Source organism: Molothrus ater, chromosome 9, assembly GCF_012460135.2.
Source record: "Molothrus ater isolate BHLD 08-10-18 breed brown headed cowbird chromosome 9, BPBGC_Mater_1.1, whole genome shotgun sequence".
Classification (NCBI taxonomy): domain Eukaryota; kingdom Metazoa; phylum Chordata; class Aves; order Passeriformes; family Icteridae; genus Molothrus; species Molothrus ater.
Window position 1 is genome coordinate 104328 of NC_050486.2, and position 27398 is coordinate 131725.

Sequence of the window (27398 nt, forward strand, 5' to 3'; positions counted from 1 at the left end):
CAAGTATATATGTTTGGCCCTAGGAACTGATCCACTCTTTCTGCTACTCCTATAGGGTCTTCTAATAATTTTCCCATCTCTTTCTTAAACTCGCGGACATCTCCCGAGTTCAAGGGAACAGTGACAAACCCCATCCCAGCTTGAGGTCCTCCTAATGCTATTTCCCTGAGAGGGAACAACCCACTGCTCTCTCCTTCCTCAATTACTGTCCTCATTTGACTCCAAGTACGCTTCCTGCAATCCGGGGAGTCCATGACCTGCTGTCTATTAGGGGCCGATACTGGGGGTGCGTTTGGGGGGGGGGTTCAGGGGGAGCTGGTGGTATATACGGGGGAGGATAAATAGGAACATATTGCTCCGGTTGAGACTTTTTCTTTTTTTCCTCCTCCCCTTGACTTCCCTTAAGGGGGAACAACCTAGCTGTTTGCTCATTACTTCCTACCAACCATAATTTAGCATATGCACTCTCCTCCGAGTTCACCGGCTCTTTAGAATTCACATAAATGTTCAGGGCTTGACAGACCCAATCCTCGAAGGATCCGAAAATGGGCCAGTATATACTTCCTGAATCCAGATTCTTACCTCCCCACACTACCATTAAATAATTTATCATTTTTGCCTTATCCTTCCCCTTTCTGGAGGGAAAGTCATCCCAGTACTTGATCATTAATCCTAACGGACTGTCCTTAGGTATTGGGGGTAACTGGGGACCCTCCCCCATGGGATCAGAAGGCTTGCATTTCTTCTGCCCCATCTTCCAAGGCACCTCCACACACACACACACACAAAACCCCTCGGTGGTGGCTCGCTCCCTCGCGGGCTACGAGAACCGCACTACTAGAGGGTCCCTCTCACGTCGTCCGCAGGTGGACGTCTCATTCACCGTGCCCTGGGATCCCAACCCCAACCGAGCGGTTCACCTCGTATACTCATGCGTCCTGCGTTGTCGCTCGGATCTTCATGCACAAAGTTTACAGGGTTACCGGTGTTTTCCTTGCTTATTCCCGAATTTAGGTTCGTCAGTCCAGATGAGGGGTCAGGTGAGAAGGCCAGGGCCACCAGGTGGTGGGGCGCCCCCCCAGGATTCTCGAACCAACCCCGTTTACTGGATCCGAGTCACGGCACCAAATTGTGATAAACGAGTCCACTGGATTTAAGGATCATACAATTATTTTTATTATTATGCAAGCAAGAATAAGCAAAGTTCAGCGCTGGGCGGCCGGAGTCTCTGCTCCTCTAGGCTCGCACCATTCCTATCCCCAAAGTTCACCTTTTATTGCCTTCTTCTCCCGGGTCCAGGGATGACGTGGTCTGTCTTTTGCACTTGCTCGTTCAGTTGCTAGGGGGTCTTTTTCTGCCTTCTGGTGGTCGTGGGATGAAGGCTCCAAGTCTTCCTCTTTAACCGCTGAGTGAACTTTCCCTTATAAGGCATACCTATACAGTGGAATTTTCAGAACACTATATGATTCCTGCAAGCCTAAGCAATTCTTGTGAGTTTAGGGATTGTTGTTACAGCCTTCCTCTGTGACCTCTCGGTGAACTTCTCCTTATAAGGTATATCTTTACCATGGAATTCTCAAAGCACTATACGATTCCTGCGAGCTAAGCAACCATATGTGGCAGCACATTTAAGAATGAAGTGGTTTTAGCTATTTAGTTATTGCTTTGATATTGTATAATTATTTAGCTATTGATTTAATTAATGAACAAATATATTGCTACTTATTACAGTGTCCCTTTGCACTTCTGAATCTCCTTCACCCCTCCCCTCTATTTACAGACACCGCCCCGCTCGCCGAGGGGCAGGGCGCTGGCTCGGGGCGGGGGGGGGGGGGGAAGCGCTCTCTGTCCACAAGGCGGCAGCACTGCCGCTGGCCACAGCCGGGGACCACCGCTCGCCTTGAGGGAGGGGAGGCAAAAAGGAACAGGTGCGCTCCCCTTCGAAAAATCCTCAAAAATAAATGCCCCAAAAATCCCTACACGAAAATTTAAAAAACCCCTGCCTCTAACCAAATAACCCCCCCCCCCCCCCCAAAAAACCTCCTTTCTTTTAAACTTTATTTAACTATTTTTTATATTTATATTTTTCATATTCACATTTACATTTATAAATTGATGTATAATGTATATTGATGTATAATGTTATTTCTATTCTATATTACATCTCTTCCTATTACTTATATTTATTATTTTATACTTTTATATATCTATATATATTTATTATATATTTTTATATGTTTCTATATTTAGATTTATATTCCTAAAATACTTATGTTCTTTAAAAGAAAAACCCTGCCTCTAACCAAATAGGAACAAAAAACCACTTTCTTTAAAACTATAATTAAATATATCATATTTATATTTTTCATAATTATATTCACATTGACATTTGTATTTTATATTGACATATTTTATTTATATATACGCATATATATCATAATGTAATATTATAAATACATTATTATTTGTATTATATATTTTGTCAATTTCTAAGATACATACTTATTTCCATTTTATATTTATATATATTTTTTATATATTTATGATATAGTTCTATATTAAGATTTATATATTTAATCATTATTTCTATTTTTATTATTTACAGGAAAAGCCCTGCCTATAACCAAATTTTTAAAAAAACACTGTTATTTAAATAATATTTAAATAGTTTTATATTTATATTTTTCATATTTATATTTGCCTTTACATTTACAGTTTATATTGATGTATTATATTTACAGAAGTATATAACATATATCACAATAAAATAATATATATGCTTTATTTCTATTATATATCTATTTCTAATACTTATATTTACTTACATTTTATATTTATATATGTATTTATGGTACATTTCTATATTTAGATTTCTAGTTTTATGATAATTATATTTTTATAAAAACGCTGCCTATAACACAATAAAAATAAAATAAATTTTAAAAATTATTTTTAACCATATTTAAATATTTTTATATTTTTATTTTTTATATTTCTATTCACATTTAGATTTATAAATTTGCATTTATCATCCTATAATCTATTGATGTACTATTATAAATTACACATAATATATTACAATATAATAAGATATATACAGTATTATTGTTACTATAAAATGTATCTATCTCTATTATTTTGTATTTATTTATATTTTATCTTTTTCTATATATCTCTATACCTTTATTATATATTTCCATATTTCTATTTCTACATGGTGATCTTTCCATTTATAACCTATGTTTCTGTATTTTACATAAACATATAATGGATATTAAACATTATAATATCTTGTAGTAATATATAATATTTATGTTGCATGTTCTATTTATATATATTTTATTTACATTTTATATCTACAATTTATATTCGCATTTCTATATTTATATATTTGTTTTGCTTATTTATAGTTGTATGGCAGGGAGGCAGGGGGACAGGATGGAATGGGACGGGACGAGAGGGGACAGGACGGGCGCCCCACATGGCACGGCAGATGTACGGGCCACTCCCAAGATGGCGGCCGTGAGAGAACCTCGGCAGAGAGAGGCGTTTTTGCCGCAGCATCAGTGGGGGACTGCAGTACTGCTCTCTGTGCACAAAGCGGCAGTACTGCCACCCACCTCAGCCAGGGGCTGCGGCACGCCTTGGGGCTGTGGGCAGAGAAGGCGGGAAAAAAAGAACAGGTGCCATCCCCTCCAAAATCTCCTCTAACATACGTTCCCCAAAATAACCCACACAAAAAAAACCCCAAACCCTTCCTCTACCCCAATAAGAACCAAAAAACCACTCTTTCTTTTAAATATATTTTAGTTTTATATTTTTAATATTTATATTCACATTTATACGTATAATGTATATTGATGTATAATGTTATGTATATTCTATATTCCATCTGCTCCTATTACTTTTTATATATTTCTATTTTCATACATATCTTTATATATTGATTATATATTTCTATATTTAGATTTATATTTCTATAATGCTTATATTTTTTAAAATAAAACCTCTGCCTCTATGCAAATAAAAATCAAAAAAGGCCCTTTCTTTTAAACCGTATTTAAAATTTTAAAAATTTACATATTTCACATTTATATTAACATTTACATTTAAAACGTATATTGATGTATGGTGTTATTTATATTTTATATTACATCTCTTCCTATTACCTATATTTATTCATATTTAATATTTCCATACATATATCTTATCTATCTTTATATATTGATTATATATTTCTATATTTAGAACTATATCAAAATAATATGCATGTTCATATTACTTCCAATAAAACCCCTGCCTCTAACCAAATACAAACCAAAAAAAGCCCTTTCTTTTAGACTATATTTAAATATTTTTGTATTTATATTTTTCATATTATATTCACATTTGCATTTATAGTTTGTATTGATGTATTATATTTATAAATATATATATCATAATGTAATAATATAAACTTTAATTTATATTATATATCATATGTTTGGCTAATACTTATATTTATTTAAATTTTTATTTATATATATCTTTAAGTATTTATGATATATTTCTATACTTAGATTTCTACCTTTATTTTATTTATATTTATAATTTTTATAATAAACCTGTATTTTCCTTGACACAGCATGAGACTGTGTCGTCTGGTTCTGTCAGTTGCTGCCTGGGGAAAGAGACCAACCTTCACCTGATTACAACCACCATTCAGGAAGTTGTTGAGAGTGATAAGGTCACCTCTGAATCTCCCTTTCTCCAGGCCTGGAACATGTGGGAAAGATCTTGAAAATGTAGGATGGATTCTTGGAAAGATGCGGTGGGTTCTGGGACACAAGAAGCAGCTGGAGCACCAGGAGAAAGTTCTGGAGAATTTCCAAGGATCACCTGAGGGATTAGAAGGCTTCAACCCAGGATGCATCCCACTCCATTCCCCTCCTCCCCCACTCTGGCTCTTTCCCTTCTCAAAGAAAACCCCAGCCTTTACGGCATCCTGATGGCGTCCTCCAGTCATGGACCATGGCCCCATGCTTCTGACACGTTGCCGCATAGGTCTCCAGCACCTGGCAGAGGATTGACCTCGCCCCATTGCTCAGACACAGGTCAGACAGGCAGTTGCAATAGAAGTCATGAGGTGTTGTAGTGCGTTTTTATACTTTGTAATACTTTGAAGTAGTTTTGTTTTGTATCCCCATATTTCTCCCAAATGGTTTATCCCTGACTGTACCCCCCTCCCTTTACCTGTGTTATCCCTCTCCCTGGATGAGATCATCCCCAAACCCTCACCCTGGCTCTCTGTCAATCACTCAGCCTCCCATCCCCTCCATCTAGAAGTTTCGGTCCAAGTCGTTGAGTGATTAGCCAGAGGCTAGGGGTCAGCCCCCCAAGCCTTGCCCCATACGCTGTCCTATATGTCTATCCCCCAGTATCCATCTCTTAGGGTCACTTATTGGTTAGTAAAATGTTATCTACTTTGGTTTCCACCTCCCTTTAAATATAACCTTGGCACATCTCCCAGGGCTCTCGGCAGGAGGCCCCCTGAGGCGCAGGAGCTCTTTTGGGACTCCTAATAAAACCTTGGATTAACCCCTGCTAAGAGTCGGCCCTTTGTCTTCTACTGATGTCTCTAGTGTCTCTTCTGCTGCAAAGGCGACCAGCCTAGGTGCCCTCAGTACCCTCGGGGCACAGAGAGTGTCTCCCCGTGGTCAGTCATGTCGGGGCTGCCCCCCTGGTGTCTGCCGACTCGGGACTGGCCAAGGGTTACTGAGAGGCTCACAGAGGGACCGAGACAATGAGGCTTCACTATGTCGTGACATGCTCTGAAGGGCCCCTGGAAGGATTTTTTGATGATCCCACAATAGTGGCTCCTGCCATAAAGCTCCATCTTTTTCTCATCACACACTGGGCATACTCCATCACAATAATCCCAACAAATCGTCAGACTTGGAGCCAGTGCTTTTCCAGCTTTTAGCCATGTGACAATTGCAGTGATGTTGTCACCAGCCTTGGGGACATTGTCAAGGGGCTTGAGGTTGAAATTCCTGCAGAGGCCGCAAACATGGCAGAAGTAGGTGCTGGGGAGGTTGATCTGGAGGTGCCAGTTCCAGTCATAGGAGACCTGGAGACCAAAATCTGTCTCCAGAGCAACACAGAGCCCACTGGTACACACCCTTCTATCTGCCAGGAGCACAGAGAGCAGTGTCACCTCCCCGTTCACCTGCCAATGGCCCAACATTCTCAGTTATCTCAATGTTTTATTCTCAACATACACCAATATTTCATTTCAAATGTATCCTAATATTCTATTCCTTACATATCCCAATTCTTTATTCCCAGCATATTCCAACACTAAATCTCATCATATCCCAACATTTTACACCTCAAATATCCCAATTTATTCTTGCCATATTTTATTACTGATATGTCCCAATATTCTATTCCCACTATGACCCAATATTTCATTCCCAGAATATCCAAACACCCCATAGTTTTTTGTTCCTGCTGCATTCCAACATTTTATTCCTGAAATATATTAATATTTTATTCCCTAGACACAGACACACCAACATTTTATCCCAGTTTATCCCAACATCTTATTCCTGGAATATCCTGTCTTTTTGCTGACACATACCAACATTTTACTCCCAACAAATTCCAACATCCTATTCCAATCTTATCACAACGTTCTGTTCCTGACATATCCAAATATTCTATTCCCCATATTTTGTTCCTACCATTTTCCCAACTTTTTATTCCTGACATTTCCCAACATTTTATTCCCAAAATATGTCAATATTTCAGCAATCAGCTTCCCAGTCTGACTGATTTATCCCAAAATAACATTGGCACTGCTGGATGAAGAAGGAGGTAGGGAAGAGCTGGATGAAGCAAAAAGTTGAGAAAAAGCCCAAATTCTCACAATTCCACCCAACTCACCAGACTCTTCTGTCTTCATTCTGACAGAAGGAGATGCGTTGTCCATAGATGTCAACATTGACCAAGGAGACATAGTGTCACTGTTGAGACAGAAACAGGAATGAGGGCAACACAACTCCATGCATTTTCAGAAGGCATAAAAGCTCACTTTATTACAAAACTTCACGTTTTTATAACTGATATCATTCACCTAGAACCTGATTGGTTCTTAATAACACCTGTCACCCATTGATTAATTAGGTTAATTAGGAACAACACCATCTTTCCGTAACATCACATATAAGACGTTCCACATGTTCACCAACACCAGCTGCAGAGACCAAGATAAGAATTGTTTTAATTCTTTTCTCTGAGCTTCTCACAATTTCCCCAGGACAATGCCTGGGAAACTACCTGTTTCTCTCTGACAATGTCCACAACATAAGACACAGATTGGATCCCACCACGGATGTCATTCTTGGCCTGGACCCTGAAGGGCACCAGCCCAGGGTCATTCCCATGGGATTCAGCCATGGTGTAGGTGCAGGTTCCTTGGAAGTCAAAGTCAAGGCTGTCGAAAGTTTGGAAGTGTGGGTCACCATGTGGCGACCAGGGCTGGGACACAGTGGGATTGGGCACCGCGGGGCCGGCAGCGTTCCTTGGGGCGGCACTGCAGGGACTTGCAGGGGTCTGGGAGGGGAGGAAGAGCAGAATGAGCCATGGGCTGGGTGAAATAGGAGATAAACATTGGGGGAAGCCATGAGTTAGGCAAAAGGAGGGGAAAAAATTGGGGGAAGTCATAGGATAGAGAAAACTACGAGATTTTACAGACCACAGAATAGGAAAAATCACAGGATGGAAGAAACTATGGGAGAAACCATGGAATGAACCATGGGAGAAATCATGGGTTGGAAAACCATAGGAAAGACTATGGTAAAAAAACATGGGAAGAACAATGAGACAAACGGGATAGGAAAAAAACATAGAAAAGGCCATAGCAAAAGCCATGGAATGGGAGAAACCATGGGAGAACCATGGGAAAAATCATAGGATGGGGAAAAAAACATGGAAGAAACCATAGGAGAAGCCACCAGATGGGAGAAACCATGGGAAGAATTACCCAATCCCTGACCATTAGTGCCAGAGATAGCACTCTGTTCCGTCCATCTCCCCTTCAATTTTCCCCACTAAATCAACCCCCCAGTCATCTCTGGATCCGATCTCCCTTTAAAACACCCTTTCCCCCCATTTTCCCTCACTTTTATTGATATATCCCAAGACCCCTTCCCAGATTTCACAGGATTTGTCCTCATTGCAAGCATGGTCATAGCAGGTAAGGCCCTGGCCAAGGACACAGGTGCAATGGCACTGGCAGCAATCCCAGAAAAGCATCCTATGGAGCTGTGGGGAGGGATAAGGGAGAAAGGGAAATCCATGAAAAGAGGAGATAAAAAGAAATATTCAGGAAAAAAGAACATAAGTGCAGAAAACTAGGGAAAATAATGAATGAAATATAAGGAAAAAGGATGTAAATGCATAAAAATAGGGGAAAAGGGGGAAATACAGGAAGAAAAAAAATAAAGGCATAAAAGTAGGGGAAAATGCAGGGGAAAAGCATAAATACAGGAAAAATAGGGAAAATGCAGAAAAATAAATGGAAATGCACAAATTAGGGAGAAATACAGGCAAAAAAAAAAGGATGTAACTGCCTAAAGATAGGGGGAAAATGAAATAAAATGCAAGGAATAGACAACATGAAAATAGTAGGGGGAAGGGGGGAAAATGCTGGGAAAATGCAGGAAATAAAAATGTAAATGCACAAAAATAAGGGAGAAAGGTGAAAAATTAATTTAAAATAGTAAATCCATTAACCAGGAAAAAAAGCAAATGCCATGGAAACAGAAATAAATGCAGAAAAATATGAGAGAAATTTAAAAATGGCATAAAAATATAGGTGAGGACATAAAAGAGGGAAAAGAAGGAAAACAATGCAGAGAGAAAAGACATAAATGCCTAAAAATACCGGAAAGAAAAGAAAGCCAGAAAAACTGCCTTATATTATTCTCCATCCCTGAAGCACCTGCACTTCTACTTGGGAATGTATCACTGTCCTTCAAAGACTGGTGACACTGGCAGCCCTCAGTGCATGTTTGGGGACAGGTGGTGGTATTTCCGGTGCAGATGTTGGCACAGGTGTTGGTGCAAAGGGAGTAGGTGCTGTTGGCTGGGCAGGTGGGGGCTGGAAGTTTCATGGAATCATGTATTGAGTTGGGTTGGAAGGGACCTTAAAGCTCATCCCATCACCATCATCCCATGTCCTATGTGTCAGCACTGTCACCCAGACCCAAACAAGGAACATTCCCCACCTGTGCCCCCCCCAAACTCCAGTATCACCTAGAGATCTTCCCAACTCCAAAGAGGGGATATTTGCCCCTGTGCCCTCCCAAACTCACAGCAGAAGGATGATGTCCTCCAAGCCCCCACGGTGACACCGGCACCTTGGCATGCAGTGACATAGCTCTGGATACTCTGGCACAGGACATGTGTGTCCCCTCCCATCATACAGAGGTCATGGATGCAGGATTGGGAATACGGGATGGGGTCAATGATGCGATGGCAGGAGCCAAAGGGACCTTCAGAGGCCGTGAGTAGGCCACAATAGTTGGGTTTTTGGAGGACTGCCACTTTCTCCTCTGTGCAGGTGGGACACTCATCCTTGGGACAGGTGTCATTGCAAGGTGTATCTGTTGTTTTCCATGCAGATCCAAAGGCTGTTGCATCTGGAGCCAGCTGGCCACTGGAAAGCTGGAACTCATCATTGCCTTGGCCATTGTAGTTGCCGCAGAGGCCACACAAGCGCCCCATGTAGGTCTGGGGGACCGTGACCATCACGTGCTGGACGAGGTCATAGTGGACAACGAGGCCAAAGTCAGTGCGGAGCAGGACACCTGTCCCATGTGGGTAGACCTGGACCTGTCCCTCACTCAGGATGGTGGGGAGGTGGTGGGAGATGGAATCCACCTGGGATAGAGAAGGAAGAGTCCTCCAGTGAGGAGGTGGGACCAAACATTTGGGGGAAACACCTTCCAAACAATATTCTGACAGATTTGTGGATCCCACTTGGAAGAAAAAAGTTTGGATGAGGATGGATTAGTCTTGGAGATGGGGTGAGGGCTCCCCTCACCAAGGAAGCAGAGTTTTGGGGTTGATTGAGGTAGAACAAAAAAATTAGGGAAAACAACTTCCAACCAAGGTTTTAATGCATTTACAGATCTTGCTTAGAAAGAAAAGTTGGGAGGAGTATGGATTGGGATTGGAGATGGGCTGAGGTGTCCCTTCCATCAAGGAAACCAAATTTGGGAGGGATCCCATGAGATTTGGAACATGAAGTGCCACCATACCATGACACCTGTCCCCTTTCCTTGTTTCAAGGTCAAGGTGAAACAAGGACTCCCATAGACTTCCACAGACAACACTTCGATCCCGAAGACCTTCCCCTTCTGCTGTGACTCCTTCTAGATTGTGACCATAAATGATGTCACATTGTCACCTGTGCAGATCTGGGTGAGGACATAGGAGCAAGTACCAGTGATATTGAAGGCTATCCCCTCAAAGGTGACAGGTGGTGGACACCTGCAAAGGACACTGATGACCTTCCCATGGCCATCATCAGGACAGGAAGTATTTTGGCACTCGGAAGCATCAGAGTCTTGGGCTCACTGTGACCCCTTGTTCAGCTTGGCCGGAGGGAACTGGCAAAATAAGGGACAGGAATGATGGTCTTGCCCAGAAAATAAACGTTTTAATAACAAAAAACAAACATGGAAACTGCAGAGTACAGGGGCAAGATTCAAAAGACCCAGGGGCGTGGCCAACGCAACCACATATAGGGGTCTTTTGATTGAAGGGTCCAATTACTTGGGGGAAAACCTGTTAAAATCTGATACAAATTATTAAAACTCAACTTGCATACATAAATATGTATAAAAGTAGGTGATAAGGATTTTTTAAATTTAGGAAATAGGCAACTGGGGGGTTAGGTAAAAAAGGATAATTCTGGCTTTTTTTTCTAAAAGAAATGGAATTTGGGCGTTTGGAGGAAAAATAGGAATAATGAGATTTGGGAATAAAATATGGGAATAAAGGGGTGTTTCTTAAATAAAAATATAAATCAGGGTTGGTTTTTGTTTTTGTTTTTTTTTTTTAACTGTGGTTTTGAAGAAAAATAAACAGGGAAATAAGGAATTAGGATTTTAAAAATTAAAATACAATGAATAAAATTTAAAACATAGTTTATATAGTCTTTTAAAAAGGAAGAAAAATAAGAAATATATTAGGGGGAAAAGAGGAAAAAAGGTTTTTCCTTATAAAACTACATAAGAAGTTGGGTTGATACAGGTTTTGCATGAAAAATTAAAGAAAAAGTAAAGAAAATAAGGTAGAAGAGGGTTTTTTCCCATAAAATGAATTGTTTTTATTAAAATAGAACAAATAAAAGGCCTTTTATCATAAAAAAAAATTCAAAAAATAGACTTTTTTTTCTCCCCCAGAAATACAGTCAGTGTATCGACGGTGAGTTTTGTTCCTGGAAAAACACCAAAATAGCTAATTAGAATTTTACCTCAAAAAAAACCCCAAAAAACTCCCGAAAACTAAAATGTAAACCCAAATAATGAGGATAAAGTGCATTTTCATTTTTTCTTTAGAAAGTGAACAAAAAGGGGATGTTTTAATGAAAAATAAGAAGATTCTAAAGGCTATTGGATTAAAACAAATTATTTTAAAAGGACACTTTTTGGTTAAAACCAATAAATATGAGGCTGAGAGGTTGTTGGGGAAGACACAAAATGAGGGGAAAAGGGAATTTTCAGGAAAAAAAAAACACCCCAGGCATTTAGAATTTCCTATTCTTATTTCAAGCAAATAAGTCCAAATTCAAGAAATTTGGGAATTTTGTGTGCAAAATGGGGATGTTGCTTACCACAGAAGGGAAGGAGGAGCCACCAGGACCAACCTGTGCTACTCCTGTGAAAAACACCCAAAAATACTAAAAATTGCTATTTTATGGGAAAAATCCCTGTGAGCCCAGAGATGTCTCCAGAACCCTCAAATTACCCCCAAAATGCCTTTTTTCCCCCCATGGAATCCCTTGGGGCTTATTTTGGCCCCTGTTGCCACCAAATCCACCCAAAAACCTTCCAAACACTATGAATTTTGCCTCAAATCCCCCAAAATTGGGTCAAAATGCTTGTTTTTCCCTCTAAATTTCCTGCAGTTTGGGTCAAAATGGAGTTCAACAAATGAGTTTAACAAAATCCTCCCTCCCCCTGATATCCCCCCTCCAAGGCCACTTCAAATTCCCCATTCCTATCAGATTTGCCCAAAACATTCCAAAAAAGATAAATTTTAACCAAAATCACCTAGATTTGTGTCAAATTCAAGTTAAAATGCTGGTGCAGCCCTCACCCACCAATCCCTTACCTTGATGCCACCTCAATACTACATTTCCACCAAATTCACACTAAAACTTCATGGAAAGAATGAATTTTGCCCCAAATTCCCCCAGTTTGGGTCAAAACGGTGTTCAAAATCCAGGACAACCTGCCCTCCACCTTATCCCACTCAAGTTCCCCCAAATCCTAAATTCAGCCTAAAAAGGGGGAAAAAAATTCCAAATTCTGGGCATGAAGAGGGCAAAAAATCTGAAATTTGGAGGAAAAGTGCACAAAAAGGGAAAACCCCTGAGATTTGGGGGGAAATGGGCAAAAATAAAAAATCTGGGCACAAAAAGTGTTTCAATCCAACATTTGTGAAGAAAAAGGAATAAAATTATGAAACTTATGGGGATAAGGGGGCAAAAGCCATAAAACTGGGGAGGAGAAAGGGTAAAAAATCTGAAATTTGGGCAAAAAACCCCTCCTCAATTTCTGTCCATACCCAAAGAATAAGGAAAACAAATTAAAAACAGGGAATGAAGCCTCTCCACTCACCAGCCTGTCAACTCCAGAATTCCAGGGACTCTGCAAACATAGACAAAGCACTTGTCCCCAGATTGCCCTTTTTATTCCCAAATGGGGCTCAGCCACAGCCAAACCATGCACATTTGGCCAGATTCAGCAAAATTTCAGGATGCAAAGCGGGGAGGAGGGGCCAGGGGTGCATGTTCCACAGTTCCAGAGAATTTGGGAACTGGCAGCTGGATCCTGTCACTGATAGGACGGTGACAGAGTGGAAATCAAAAGAATTGCTGTTCCCATGGCGCTCTCTGCCTCCACTGAAAAGAATGAAGGATTTGTCTTTACAAACAAACTGTAGGTCTGCTGATGAACAGAAATGGATACTAAGAGATAAAAGAAACAGTGGGCATCTTTAACATACATTCCATAGGAATTTCATTGATTGACATAAGGAAAAGAAAAAAGAGGGGTATACATTGGAAGGGGGTCTTTATTAGGTGATTCAGGAAGACTGTGCCTCTCAAGCACCCCAGACAATGGGGAAAGAGAGAGGGAAATACAGCAGGGTAATCAGGATAAAAAGAAGGCTGCCCTCCTCCAAAAATTTGGTAGGCCCCAGGGGAAATGCCCATGACCTCTCTCTATAGCTGAATAAAGTTACAGGACTCTGTCTCCTTTTTGGAAATAAACCTCTGGTGTTTGTGGGTTAATTTTCCTGACACTGTGACCCCGGGGAAAGGACAAACCAAGTCCAGATGTTTTTTACCCAAAATTAATGATCCAAGTCCCAGCAGGAAATTCTGGCCCAAATGACTGAAAAAGCTGAAGAAAACCAGCTGGAGCCAGGAGAGATGATGGCAAACAGGGAATTAAAGGGCTTTTGCCTTAAAACGAAGACATAAAAACGGGGAAACCCTGAACCCCACAGAGATCCTCAAAACTGTCCAGAGACAGAGACCCCACCCCCAAAGCCATCCAGGGACCCCCAAAACTACATGGGGATCCCCCAAAACTACCCAGGGATCCCCTCAGCCCTCTAAACCTCCCAAACCACAAGGTCTCTCCAGGAAGATGGGGGTCCCTGGAAGGGTTTTGGGGGTCCTGATAAATGACACGGAGAAGAGAAATTTTCAGTTGCCCTGAAGGTGCTGGATGGAGCTTAAAGACAACTGTCAGAAAAGCTGAAAGGATTTAAAGGCACGCACAGAGGATCGCAAGCACAGCTGGACCCAGTGGACAAATAGGTAATGAGGAATATAGTGGGGTTTTTGTCAAGTTATGTAACAAGAAGTAACAGTGCACACTCAAGGAAAACGTTCAAGGAAAGGTCACGTGTAATATGGAAGCATTCTGTGAATATGACCACCAGAGACCCGTTAGTGGTCCCTACAGGACCATACCCTGTGGCAGTTTCGTCACACACATCAGATTAAAGGAGAAATCCTTCAGTGTGTCACTGGTGGGGCTAGACGCACTCTTGTGGGCTAAGGTGGTCATTTGTGGGCCAGGGGCGGTCACTTGTGGGGCAGGGGGGCAGTTGTGTGTCAGGGGTCACTTGAGGGGCTGAAGGGGCACTTGTGGGTTGGGAAGACACTTCTGGCTCAGGAAGTCCCTTGTGGGGCTGGGGGAACACTTGTGGGACTGCCACCCCTCATGACATGCAGCCCCCCCAGGCCCTCTCGGGGACCTCCTCCTCTGGATGCTGCGATGCCACTGCCAGGCCATAAGGGGAAGCCTTTGGCAAGACATCCCCACCCCCAAATTTCAGAGGTATGCCCCTGCGCCTTCCCCAGGTCCCCCTAACTCCCCATTTGCTCTCCCTTCCATTCCCCAGGGCCATCAAGATCCTCTTGGAATGCCCACCTGGGCAACCCCAACGCATGGTGGGGCCAATAAAGCAATGTCACCCCAAAATTGCACCCGGGAGGTGGGGAGACCCCCAAAACTCCCTCCCTTACCGCCCTCACCTTTGGGATGGTCCCCAATCCCCTCTCCCCCCAAATGTCCCCAGGAGCTTTAGGGGGCTTCTGGGGGCTCAAAAGCAGCTGTTGGTGGGGCGCTGGGTGTCTCTAGGGGGTCCGGGAGGGTCTTTGGAGTGTCTGGAGGGGCTCTGATGAGGCTGAGGAAGGGATTTTGGGGGGTTGTACGGGGAGTGCTGGAAATCAGGAGTAGTTGGGAGGGCACTGGGTGTCTATAGGGCATCTAGAAGAGGTCTGTGGGATTTTTGGGGGAGACTCTAGGAGTGCTGAGGAAAATCTGTGAAAGATATTGGGGGTCCAGGTAGGGGTTTTGGGGGACCCTTGGGCTTTGGAGTGTCGTTAACAGTCCAGAGGTCTGTGGGATGTTTTGGGGGGCCCAGGACAGCGTTGGAGGGTCTGTGGGGACTAGGAAGTCTATAGGGGCGTCTGGGGGTTTATTGGGAGCATCAGGGCGGGGAACCCCCAAACCCTTAGGAGTGGGGCTCACCTGTCTTCTTCACCTTCTCATGGCTGATGTGGCGCCGGGGGCTTCTGGTGTCCTTCCGCCCCTGGGGGCGCTGTGGGGGGTCAAGGGGGCATCAGAAGCTCACCCTGAGCCCCCAAAAATCCCTCGTGGCCCCCACCTCCCATTGGCCGCTGGTTTTGCGCCAGTTTACTCACTTCCTGGACTACAACTCCCGAAAGACCGCGGGTCCCTGTAGGCCGCCGATAGAGCCGGGACTGCGGTTCCCGTCATGCCCCACGGCCCCTGAAGAGTTCCACCAGAGCCAGGACTGTCCCAGAAGTACCGTCCCGGCTGCTCCCCAAGTGCTTCCCTGAACCGTAAGTGCGCCCCTGGGCCCCGTAAGTACCCTCAGTTTCCCTCTCCTGACCCTCAAGTGCCCCTCATGGTCCCAATGTCCGCCCGCCCCCCGTCCCCTACTTGCCCCCAAAATGCCCCCTGTGTGTCCTCTCGGACCCCCAAGTGCTCTCCAACTGCCTCCCCTAAGCGCCCCTCCAGACCCTTTAATGATCCCGCAAGCACCCCCCAGCTGGCCTCCAAGCGCCCCTCGAGTGTCTCCTGGGAACTGGAGTGATGACAACAATGTAGAGAAAGACCCTGACTCTATCGCAGTATCAGCAACCATTCAGCCTTTAATTAAAATTTGAATCAAAACTGCAATGGCCGATGTAGGGGATGGACAAGCCTCCCCACTTTTTCATGCTACTCCCGTGGTCCCTCTTGGGGCCAGGGAAGTTGCAGGAAAAACATTCCTGTGTGTTGTGCGCATCAAGATTTCATAGAAATCAGGAACAGAGCCTGTGTGGTGAACTTCCCTGACAGGTGGAGATAAATCCCTCCATCCCCTACAGACTCCCCAGCAGATCCCAAATACCCTCAGGATCCCCTCAAAATGCTCCATAGCTCTCCCCCGTGAACACCCTATAAACCCTCAGAACCCTCCCAAACCTCCCTCTACAACCTCATGTGGCTCTCTAAAATAACCCATAGATCTCGGCACTCCCCCGCACCCCCCAAAAGGGGCTGCCCCAGGTGGCCACAACTAGTCATGGACTGCCTGAGTCACTTTTTGGGCTGATATGTGTGTAGGTATAAATCTTATAGAGAGATAAAATATAGAAAGGGGCCTCCAGGAGAGCTAGGGAGGGCCTTTGTCAGGGGACAGGATGGAGGGTGAGGGTTTTCACCTGCCAGAGGACAGGGCTAGATGGGATTTTGGGAAGAAAATTCCTCCTTGTGAGGGTGGTGAGAACCTGGCACCGGTTGTCCAGAGAAGCTGCAGCTGCTCCATCCCTGGAAGTGTCCAAGGCCAGGTTGGACAGGGCTTGGAGCAACCTGGGATAGTGGGAGATGTCCCTGCCCATGGCAGGGGGTGGATCAAGATGACCTTTGAAGTCCCTTCCAACCCAAACCAGCCTGGGATTCTAAAAGTGGGGGAGGTTTGGGGTAGGTGACCTTGGCTGACCCCAGGTGCCCCCCCAGGCTGTTCCATCACTCACGCTTCAGGAAGAGACAGCAAGAGAAAACCTGATGAAAAAGCTCCTGGGGGAGATGGGTTGGGGCGTGTGAGTCTCTCAAGAACTGCTCCAGCCCTTTCCAGTCCCTCAGGTGGAGGCACTTGGGACATGATTCCTACCCAATAGGTGCCCCAATGAGGGAGAAGACTGGTTCAGCCTTCTTGATCCAGCCTGTCCTGATCCCTCTGCAGAGCCTTTCTGCTCTCCAGCAGATCCACACTCCCACACAAGTTGGTGTCATTTGTGAACTTAGTTTGACTTCCACTTGATCCCCTCATCCAGATCACCAGTAAAGATGTTGAACAGGACTGGACCCAGCACTGACTCCTGGGGTCACCTACAAGTAATTGGGTGTTATGAATAGAGTGGGAGCTTCAGACAAGCCCTGTCTTAGGCTAAGATTTTGGGTACAGCTTGAATTAGGTGGCCTGCACCTAAACCACTCTGGCTCGCAAGTTGTAAGAGTGACAGATCAGGTCTATTATGAAATTAGTTATTTATTGAATAGACAGGAGATACTAGACAAAAGGTCTTGAACGGAGTTACTTACTACACAGTATAAAACAAAAGAACTACTAGAAGATTACATAAAACACTGCCCAACATTAAGGTACCTATAATCAAAGCTAGGAAAGAAATAGTATAGATTAGGAGTCAATGTAACTTACCACCAAACTGGCAAGAGTGTGCACAGAGTCCTTTCACTCAACCCTTGAGAGAGGAACTACAAAACCAGCATCCCATATTTGGGGGAAAAGCCCTACACATTTCCAGGGAATGTGCAGAAGACTTCTAGTTTGGTGTAGCTTTAATAGTTTGTGAAGTGAAGTGTCTGTCAGAAATTCCAGCTTATCTTTTCACAATCTTGCTTCCACAGCAAGCTGTTTATTGTCAGCTACAAGTGTCACTTACATGATACCCAAATAACCATGAGACAAGCAGTCTTTAGTGATTTATTTCACCAATTAGCAAGCTCTTGTGGCAGGGAACATGTCCTGCTACACTGGTACCCCAGCTGGGTACAATTGCCCACCACTCTCTGGGCTTGGGCATCAGCCAGTTTTTCATCCAGCAAACAGTTCCCCTGTCCAATCCATGAGCAGCCAGTTTCTCCAGTGTCAAAGGCTTTACTGATATCTATAAATATACATCCACCGCCCTTCCCTCATCTACTGAGTGGGTCATTCTCTCATCGCCTGCAGACCCTTGGCCTGGGCGGGAACAACCTGCGGCACTCGGCAGCCGTGGCATTCCAGGGCCTCCCGCAGCTTTGCCAGCTTTCCCTGGCCCACAGCCGGCTGCTGGAGGTGAGCCTGGCCGCATTCCAGCTGGTGCAGGTGACCCTGGGCGTGCTGGAGCTGCTGCCAATGTGCTGCGCTGCCTGAGCCCACACCTGCGTCAGCTGCCGCCTTTCCGCTCCCTGCACAACCTCTGTGAGCTGAAGTTGCAGGCGCAGCAGCCACAGGGGATGCGTGTGGTCCCACAACGCTTCTTCCAGGGCCTCAGTGCCTTGCGCTCGCTCTGCCTGTCACAGAACTCGCTGTCGGCCATCCCTGCCAATGCCTTCGATGACCTGGCACAGCTGCAGTGTTGCAGCTTGAATAGCTGCTAGTAAAGTCCAGGATAAAGAAGCAAAAAGGGCCTTTGCATGGTATCCACAGATGTTTAATTCAGCCACGTGGTAACATGTTTGAGTCCCAGGTACACACACTTGGAGGGTCCAGGTTTCTCTCTCCCTGGGGCCCAGGGTCATCCTGGTCTTGGGGCAGTACAAAGATAAGGGCTAATCAGGGAATAGGGAGGGAGTGGCTCAGGGACACAGGAACAGACATAGGAACAGGGGAAGGGGCCAATAGGGTCTTATTGGCTTTTTGAGGGAAGATCCTTGTGTTTCCCCAACCCAGGGGATGCCCCCCAGGGTCTCCACTCTGCAGTATCTGATGCTGGCTGGCAGCAACAGCGGGATGGGCCACCTGCCTGCCAGCATCTTCAAGAACCTGAGCCAACTGCGCAGCCTGAACCTGGAAAGTGCAGGACTGCACAGCCTTGGCCCTGAGGTCTTCCACAACCTAGCACAACTGAAGGAGCTGTGCCTGGCCAAGAACGAGCTGCGTACATTGGATGTGACTCTGGCCATGGATTTGCTGCTTTTAAATGTTTTACTTTCCATAAGTTGTCTGGGCTGTGTTACGCAAGAGGTCAGTGTTTCACCTTTTATAAATAGATTATGATGATGCTACTTATTAATCTCCCTTGCAGCACATCTGCAAGGCAGATACTTTGCTCTCAAGACTTTAACTTGTGCAAAATTTACCCTTCCCTTGCTCATAATTTTCCTTTGCTGGGCTATTCCCAGTGAACATCACCAAATCCCACAAGACCAGTCTTTACTGCACCAAAATAAAATTAACTGTGAATGTTATTTTTCTCAAGGATTTTAAGGTTTATAAATCGCCTGTTCTGAAGTGATATCAGGTGTAGCAGGCAAGACCTAAAGGGTTTAGAGATAAAAGCATCATTTTTCATATGTTTTAATGAAAAATAAAATATGTTCACTCAGACATGGCAGGCTCTCCCTGCTGCTGCAGGGTTTGGGGAGGGAATTTGGGGACATCCAGCAGGACCTGACACCTAATTTCTCCTTCAGTGAGGATTCTAAAATGGCAAAGTATCTGGAAACTTTAGAAGCTGAGAAAAACTACCCAAATAGTGGTTGCTGAGGCTCTTGCCTGTGTTTTGGGAGGGACCTTGGGGACATGTGCGTACACGAAGGGGAGACATGGGGACATGGGGTGGCAATGAGGGTACTGTGTCCATGGGGAGGGGCAGTGTTAGAAATGATGCAACTCCTAAAATTTTTAACTAACTTTAGTCAGGGGTTTTGTTCACCTTTGCCTAGAGGCAAGGGAATGGATTGTTCCCCGGGCAAGGCCTGACTAGCTTGACATCTCAATAGACCGGGTGTTGCCAGAGGATGCTCAAGAGAGAAGTGACCATCAACACCCGAACTTCCTTCCTGGTGAGTCAGAGACACTTGGTCTGAGAAAAGATCAATAAGAGAATGAAGAATGAGGACCTAATTAGCATTGAAGGCAAAGGGATCAATAACCAATAGGAAACCAGATACAAAGAATGGTGTAACTTGTGGCCAATGAATGTTGAACCAATGAATTTTTCTGGGGTTTGACTATGTAAGTATGTGAAAAATCTAGTAAAGAACCATATGTGATGGAATGGTTTTCTCTCCACAACACAGGCAATATGTGGATGAAATTATCTCTGTTGCACATTCTGGCCAGAACAACATCCTGGCCAGAATAAAGTAATGCCTTAAGTCTCTTAAAGTAGAAACATTGTTGTTCTTTTAAAGTAGAAACATTGTTTTTCCCATGGTTACAGTGACAGCAGGACAGTGCCTCTATGTCCCTCCATATCCCCTCACATCACATGTGTGTCCTTTTCTCCCAGATTGATTTTATGGACAGCTGCAACCCTCAACTGATGCCCACTGGCCACAGGGAGGCACTAGGAGCTACTGGGAGAATGCTGTGAGCAACTGGGATCACAACTGGGGTAACTAGGATCATACAGGGAACAACTGGATGTCACATTCACATTTTCTGAAAAATCCCTTTGCCCAGGATTTTTCTCCTGGGAAGCTGAGAAGCCTCAGAGAAAAATGGAAACAATAATTATCTCATTTGCTTCTCCTCTGTTTTGCTCATGCAGAATGTATTTGGAGATTGTTTATCCAGCAAATGATTGTTCCATTGGTTTCTGGTGTGAGTGTTTTGATTCAATGGCCAATCAGTGCCAAGCTGTGTCGAGACTCTGGAGAGAGTCACAAGTTTTCATTATTATCTTTTTAGCCTTCTCTAAGTATCCTTTCTGTATTCTTTAGTATAGTATAGTATAGCATTCTTTAATACAATATAGTATCATAAAATAATAAATTAGCCTTCTGAGAACATGGAGTCATCCTTCCTGCCACAGGGACCCTGCAAATACAATAACAGGAACCATGCTGGAGAGTGACAGGGAGAAATGGGAATCATACTGGGGATTAAATAGGAGCAAATGGGACCATGCTGGGATCATAGTGTGTTGGAAAGGATTAAAGTTTGACAAGAAAGTCTCACAGATATGTATGTTTAGCAGAAAGATTTTCTAATGTAGAATCTGAAGAAGGAATAGAGATGAAAGCAAGTTTTAAGATAGAAGTAAAGAATTGCTGAGCCAGTCTTACTGGATAATTAAGGAGGCAAAGGGTTAGTTAGAAGGGTTTTTTTTATGACTTAGAGCAAAGAATAAACCCACTTCAAACAAGAAGATGTTTTTACTAAGCAGAAAGATAGCACAGGCAAAGGGGCGTGCCAATGTTGCAAGTAGAAAAAAGGTCTCAGAATTTTCCACTGCAAGAAAACTGAGAAACTTCTAGCTTAAATTGTAATGTACTAACTTTTAGTGATTGGAGAATAGTAACATGAATATGGTAATTATAGCAGTTATGACAGGCTATAGATAAAAGTTAAGGTATATATTGGTTCTACTGTATTAAGATGCTCAGCAAAGAGAAGTATAGAATGCATTTGTAACCAAAACTAAGGGTCTCCAGGCCTGCCTGCAGCTGGAGCTGTAGGCACAGGCTCTGTCGCCAACGACCCTGGCTTGCTGTAAGGTCTTGGATGTAATAAACTGCATTTTGGAGAACTGCCTGGAGTTTTGCATTCCTCATTTTGGCTCTTACAATAGTGGGAGTGACTAGGATCATACAGGGAATGACTGGAACTGTACTGTAGGTGACTGGGAGCCACTGAGACCAGGGCCAGAAGGATCCAGCAAACTCCAGGCCTTGGTGCTGGAACAGCCCTGGAACAGATTCCCTGGAGGAACCCACATCACGGACAGGAAAACCAGGGCATTGGGAACAGCCAGGGCTTGGAAAAGGCCAGTACTGCCTGACTCACCTGATCTCCTGCTTGCCCAGGTGGCCCCGGTGGGTGTTAGACATGTGTGGGTGTGTCTGCCTGCAGCTCAGCAAAGCCTTTGGCACTGCCTCCATCTCCCTGCCTCTCTCTACAGGAGCACCTGTAGCTTGTGGCTGGGACAGGTGCCTCTCACTGGGAACACCTGGCTGGTTGCCAGGCCAAGGAGGAGTGGGAATGGGGCCACAGCCAGCTGGGGCTGGGCACTGCTGGGGTTCCCCAGTCTCGGGGTCTCTAGTTGGTCAGAGTGACCCCAAGAAATGTTAGAAAATCTCTTTTCCCAGACCAGCGGTTAAAGAAGGAGTCAGCTCTTCAGTTCTCGGTCTCAAGGTTGTTTATTGTATCTTATCTATAAAATTTTTCCTCCTGTCCAGCCGAGGTCCACTCAGCAAGACAGTCCAAGGCACTCTGTCCCTGGGGCAGTATTATGTCTTTATAATAAAAACTACATGTACAATATTTACAATTACTTTCCAATACCTATCACCTATGTTACACAGTGAGCTTCTACTCTAAACCAATCTAAAAGTGCCAACATCACAGCAGAAAATAGAGGCCAAGAAGAAGGAGAAAGGCTGGACACACCCAGATTCCTCCATCTTGCCCCCTGAACCCCCATTCTAAAAACCCCAAAAATCTATTTTTTACCCCATGATTAATTCAATATCATTCTACTTAAACTGTCATGGCTTGCAGATCTTCATAAAGGTTGGTAACTTGCTCCATGGGTCATAAGCAAAACCACAGGCATCTCTGGCTCCGTGCCAGGGTCTCTGAGCCCCCTGGCAGGGGTCTTGGCTGTCCAGGACAGCCAGAGGGATGTCCTGAGTTCCGACACCCCAGGGTGCAGTGTTGGGGCCGGTCCTGTTCAACATCTGGCCTGGGTGGACAACTAGGGACAATTGAGAGGCTTGATGGGGTCAAATAAGGAGTGTGGTGGCCCACTGGAAAAACTGGGGGTTAACTGGATGGTCTGTGAGGCAATGCCCTCAAGAGACCCCAAAGCCCACCTGGGCCACCATGGGTTCACTAACACCCCAATCTGCTTCTCCCAATGGATTTTATGGACAGTTATAATCCTTGACTGACCCCCACTGGGCACTGGGAGGCACAGGGAGCTACTGGGACCATGTTGGGAGTCAACTGAAGACACACTGGGAGCAAATGAAAGATGCTGGAACCATGTTGGGGGTACTGGGTCCACAACTGGGGCAATGTGAAAGACGGTCTGAAGTTCCCCTCATTTGCCTCACGACCATTGCAAGGACAGAGACCGGGATCCTGAGGACCCTGATCAGAATTCTGGCCTGCTTGAGGTAGATGCATGCCAAGATCCTGAGGCCCCTGTGCAGAGTTCTGGCCTGCCAAGTGATTGTTTGCAGGTGTATTTGCTGCCATGGTACACTGCTTATAGCAGGGCCTGGCTAAGGGGGCAACGTGCCCTATATGCTTACACCTGCTTTGTGGCAATAGCCCAAGAATTTTCCCACCTCTTGGCCAGATGAACTTGCTGGGGCAACTTTGGTGGTCCCCCCACGGAAAATCCTTCATCTGCTTCACTACCAGCATGACGAACGAAGATTGAAGCCGCCTCCCAAGGACTCAAGACTGAGACCCCTACAATTCTGACACAGGGGTGCTGACCAGACTGAAGTGAGCCAAGTGTTGCCTGCAGATGTGTTCACTGGACCAAGAAAACAATGGGTCCCGCTCACTGCTGAGAACATGGACTATCTGTCCCTGTTCCCCTCCTCAATACCCTTATTCTTCATTGTATCTGTTCCCCCTCAGCAATTTCAAGAGACTTATTCTTTATTACCTGCTCCCCCCTCATGCAAAGGACTATAATAGACCCCTGAGTTAACCAGGACTTTGAGATCTCCCCAACATGACTAGGCAAACTCCATTGACTGGACCATGAGGATTTTGTCTCTACTTTTGGTAGCTATACTCCCTCTCTCTCTCTCTTTCTCTATTCTTTTCATTTTTCCTAATTCCTTTAACGCATTTGCTGTGGTCATTCAATAAAAGGTGCATTTGTTTTGATTGATACTGCAATCCCCTTTCCGTGTTGTGTTTTGCACTCTGAGATCAGCTAATGAACCATCACGACCCCCATTCATATTGAGTGGATTGTGCCAGGCAACTAGGATCATACAGGAGGGGACTACTGGAACCATGCTGGGTTCGTACTGGGAGCATCTGGAACCACATTGGGGGCAAGTGGTATCATATTGGCAGTGACTAGGATCAAAGTGGGATCATTCTAGTTGCGACAGAAATTGATTGGGACCATTGGGGGTATGACAGGGATCATACTGGGAGTCGTTGTGATCATACTGGACTCACACTGGGAGTGACTGGAAAGCACTAGAATCATATTGCAGGGGACTGGAATCATACTGGGATCATTCTGGGAGTAACTGAAACCATGCAGATGACCGGGAGCAATGGCAACCACACTGGGAATGACTCGGATCACACTAGGATGATTACAGAGCCCATACTGGGACTGCAGTGGGATGATAAATGAGACTACCCTGGGAGCACCAAGGTGCAGGGTGCCCGGGGCTGGGTGTGGCACCATCAACTCATAGTCTGGCGGCACAGAGTGATCGCGCACCCCAATTGGCATGAAGAGGAAAGTGACATCATGAGCAGTGCAGTGCGGCAGGATATTGGAATGGAGCAGCATGTCAGATCCCAGGTGTGACGTCACTGTCAGGGAGTGGGAGAGGGAGCTTGGGGGTACCCGGAAGTGGCGTGGGGGGCCCTGGACACCTTAGTCCACCCTGACTCCCCCTTCCCCAGCCACCGGGTCCCCTCCTGGACTCGGCCTGACTCTGCAGTGGGCACGGCCATGTTATAAGTAGAAAAAGCTGCTAATTTTTTTTAAAAGGTTGCAGAGTGAACAGGTTGGACCAGTTGCTGCCAGGGTGGAGTTCTAACTGTTATCGTAATCACCAGTTGTTTTTGTTAACTACTCCTTTTGTCAGTACCACCCTGCCTGCTCCCAGATGGATGACCCTTCTCAGACAGTGAAAGGAGGGGACATCGGGGAGGGAGGGACATCGGAGGGCATGCAAATAACCTTGGAGCCAGCATGCCACGGGAAAGCCACCCCACCAAACTTACCAAAAGACGCCAAAAACAACGAGCCAACACAGAGTTAAGAGATCAAAGTGATTTTTGGACGTGAGGATCAAAGCCCAGAGCCTGCAGAGATGCTGAGACCCTTTTTTGCCCCTCACCCTAGCCAAGTAAGGACCTCGGCTAGAGATAGAACCCTGGAAGTCAAACCGAAAAAGCAAACAAAGGATCTTTCCCAATGATCACATGAGGATGGAATGCCCAGCTCTGTTCACAGACCAATGGACAAAGCTGCACTCCTCCTCCGAGTCACCACTGGGAGCAGCGGCGGCGTGAGGGCAGACCCATCGAATCTCCCCCCAAAGCTGGTCACTTTTACTAAAGGCATTAAAAAGGAGAAAAGTCTCCTGCCTGTGTTTATTTCAGGCCACACCATGCCCTGCCCCAAACACACCCCCCAACAGCATGGCAGTCTCCCAGTACCCCGATCGCCCCAGCTGGGGGCATGCAGTGAGTGAGGGACCCCCTATGGACCTCCCACATCGAGCCCCCTTATAGGCCCCCCTCTAGTGCACTCCTATGGACTCCCTCTAATGTGGTCCTCCAACCCCAGCCTGTGCCCTACATACCCTATATGTTTCCATCACCTATAGTCACTCCCTCTCCCTTTAGTGCCCTATACCCTGCTCCTCATAGCCCCCCATATGCCCCCGTCCCCTGTAACTCCCCTATATCGGCGATAACTGTAGCTCCCTATAGATCCCTCATATCCGCAATGTCCCCCTAGACCTTACAGATCCCTTATAACCCCCACAGCTTCCCTCTGTCCCCCTGGCCCCTTTAAGACCTGGTCTGCACCAGCGTCCCTGTGGGTCTCCCCTGATCTGGTCCAAGGGATCCATTTTTATACAGTCTTTCAGGCTTTGCAAGGGGGTCTTCTTTAGCATATCATTGGGTTTTCTGGAGCTGGTGGATAATCAATGGAATCCTGTCAGGAAAAAACTTTCGGCGGTGTGGGGGAGGGGAGCGGAACTTCTGATGATGCTTATTAATATGCCTCCTGCTGGGGTCTGGTCAGACAAAGAAATCTTTTGGAATACACGTTGGAATACACGTCTTCTGGAGGCAGTGTCTTTCTGGTATTTGAATTTCTGCCACTTAGTTTGTAGTTGCTGGTGATGCTTATCTGAAGTGTCTCCAGCTGGGGTCTTGTCAGACAAGGAATCCTTTGGAATATACATCTCTGGCAACCATGTCTTCCAGGTGTTTTAGCTGGCTTGTTGCCCAACATTGCTTTTAGTACCCACTAAGCTGTGGTTTTAATTTCACTTAGCATGAATTATTTTATAAACTATACTACATATCACAGGACACAGGCAGCAGAGGCCGTCATGGTGCAGCTGCTGGAAGACATGTACCTGTGCTCACTGCATGCCCGCCGAGTCACCCTGATCCCCCAGGATGTGCAGCTGGCCTGGTGCCTGCAGGGACCCGAGGGGGGCATCTGAATGGGGACCCCCTGGGGGTCTTTCCTTACAATTTCACACCCCTAATCTCACTGGGACCTCCTATGGGACCATCATGCTGAGACCCCCACCCCCCCATGGGGTCACCCAAGCCCCCCATAGACTCCCCCACCTCAGGATCCCCAACAACCCCTTCAGGAACCCATCCCGGGGTGGAGGTCCCCTTCCTTAGTCCAGCACCCCTCAGATTATTGAGGGCCCCTACCTATGATCCCCTTGGAACCCCCCTACCAGCATGCCAGTCCCAGAGAAACCTACCCAGGACCTCCACCCTGCTGGAGACCCTCCCAGTTCTGCTGCACCCCAATAAATGTTTGTGACCCCTAGGTGCTGATGCTGGGGAGCTTGGAGGGGATTTGGGGGTGAGGCACCACAGGGGGGACCTCTGGAAGGGAGAACCCACAGAGAGGGGGGCTCTGAGAGTATTTTGGGTGAGGGTACATGGGATGGGGGCCAGGAAGGTCTTGGGGCCTAAGGGGTTCCATGCGTAGTGGTGGTGGGGGGTCGCCTAGGGGATGGAGCTTAGGGGATTCACTTTTTGAATGGAGGTCAGGGCTTTGGGGGCCATGCTTAGAGGTGGCTTGAATGTGGGTAGGGTTGCCTGTGGGGGGCGGGGCTTAGTACCCCATGAGGGCGGGGCTCTGGAGAGCTCCCATCCATGGGTGGAGTTCTTGGGGGCGGGGCTTGGGGGCAGCGACACTTGGGAGGTGGAGCTGCTGGGGTTGCTGCTGCCCCTGAGGGTGCTGCTGAGCAGGGAGGGGCTTGGGGCCCGCGGGGATGCTGCACCAGCCACAGCCTGCTCCTGAGGGCGTGCCTGCTCCTGAGGGCGTGGGAGGGACCCTAGAATGGACCCGCCCAACCCCAACCTTGCCCTGGGACCCCAACCCCCCCCCTTCCTCATGCCTTGGAGACCCTCCTGAGCCTCAGAACTCAAAA

General features: G+C 45.8%; 2 long non-coding RNA genes across 3 annotated transcripts; one reads left to right on the plus strand and one right to left on the minus strand.

Moving 5' to 3' along the window:
- Positions 1–1191: 1191 nt before the first annotated feature.
- LOC118689580 (uncharacterized) lies at positions 1192–15534 on the minus strand. Of its 2 annotated transcripts, XR_004980646.1 has the most exons (6): positions 15503–15534; positions 15330–15399; positions 9360–9927; positions 6928–7007; positions 4732–4878; positions 1192–1434 (listed from the first exon to the last, which is right to left on the minus strand). It is a non-coding gene; the product is annotated as an uncharacterized LOC118689580 (long non-coding RNA). The 2 variants fall into 2 exon arrangements; XR_004980645.1 differs by lacking the exon at positions 15503–15534 and having other exon boundaries at positions 15330–15477.
- A 63-nt stretch (positions 15535–15597) lies between these two features.
- Positions 15598–21571, plus strand: LOC118689270 (uncharacterized). The gene is made up of 2 exons (XR_008508544.1): positions 15598–15664; positions 19763–21571. It is a non-coding gene; the product is annotated as an uncharacterized LOC118689270 (long non-coding RNA).
- Positions 21572–27398: the final 5827 nt, after the last annotated feature.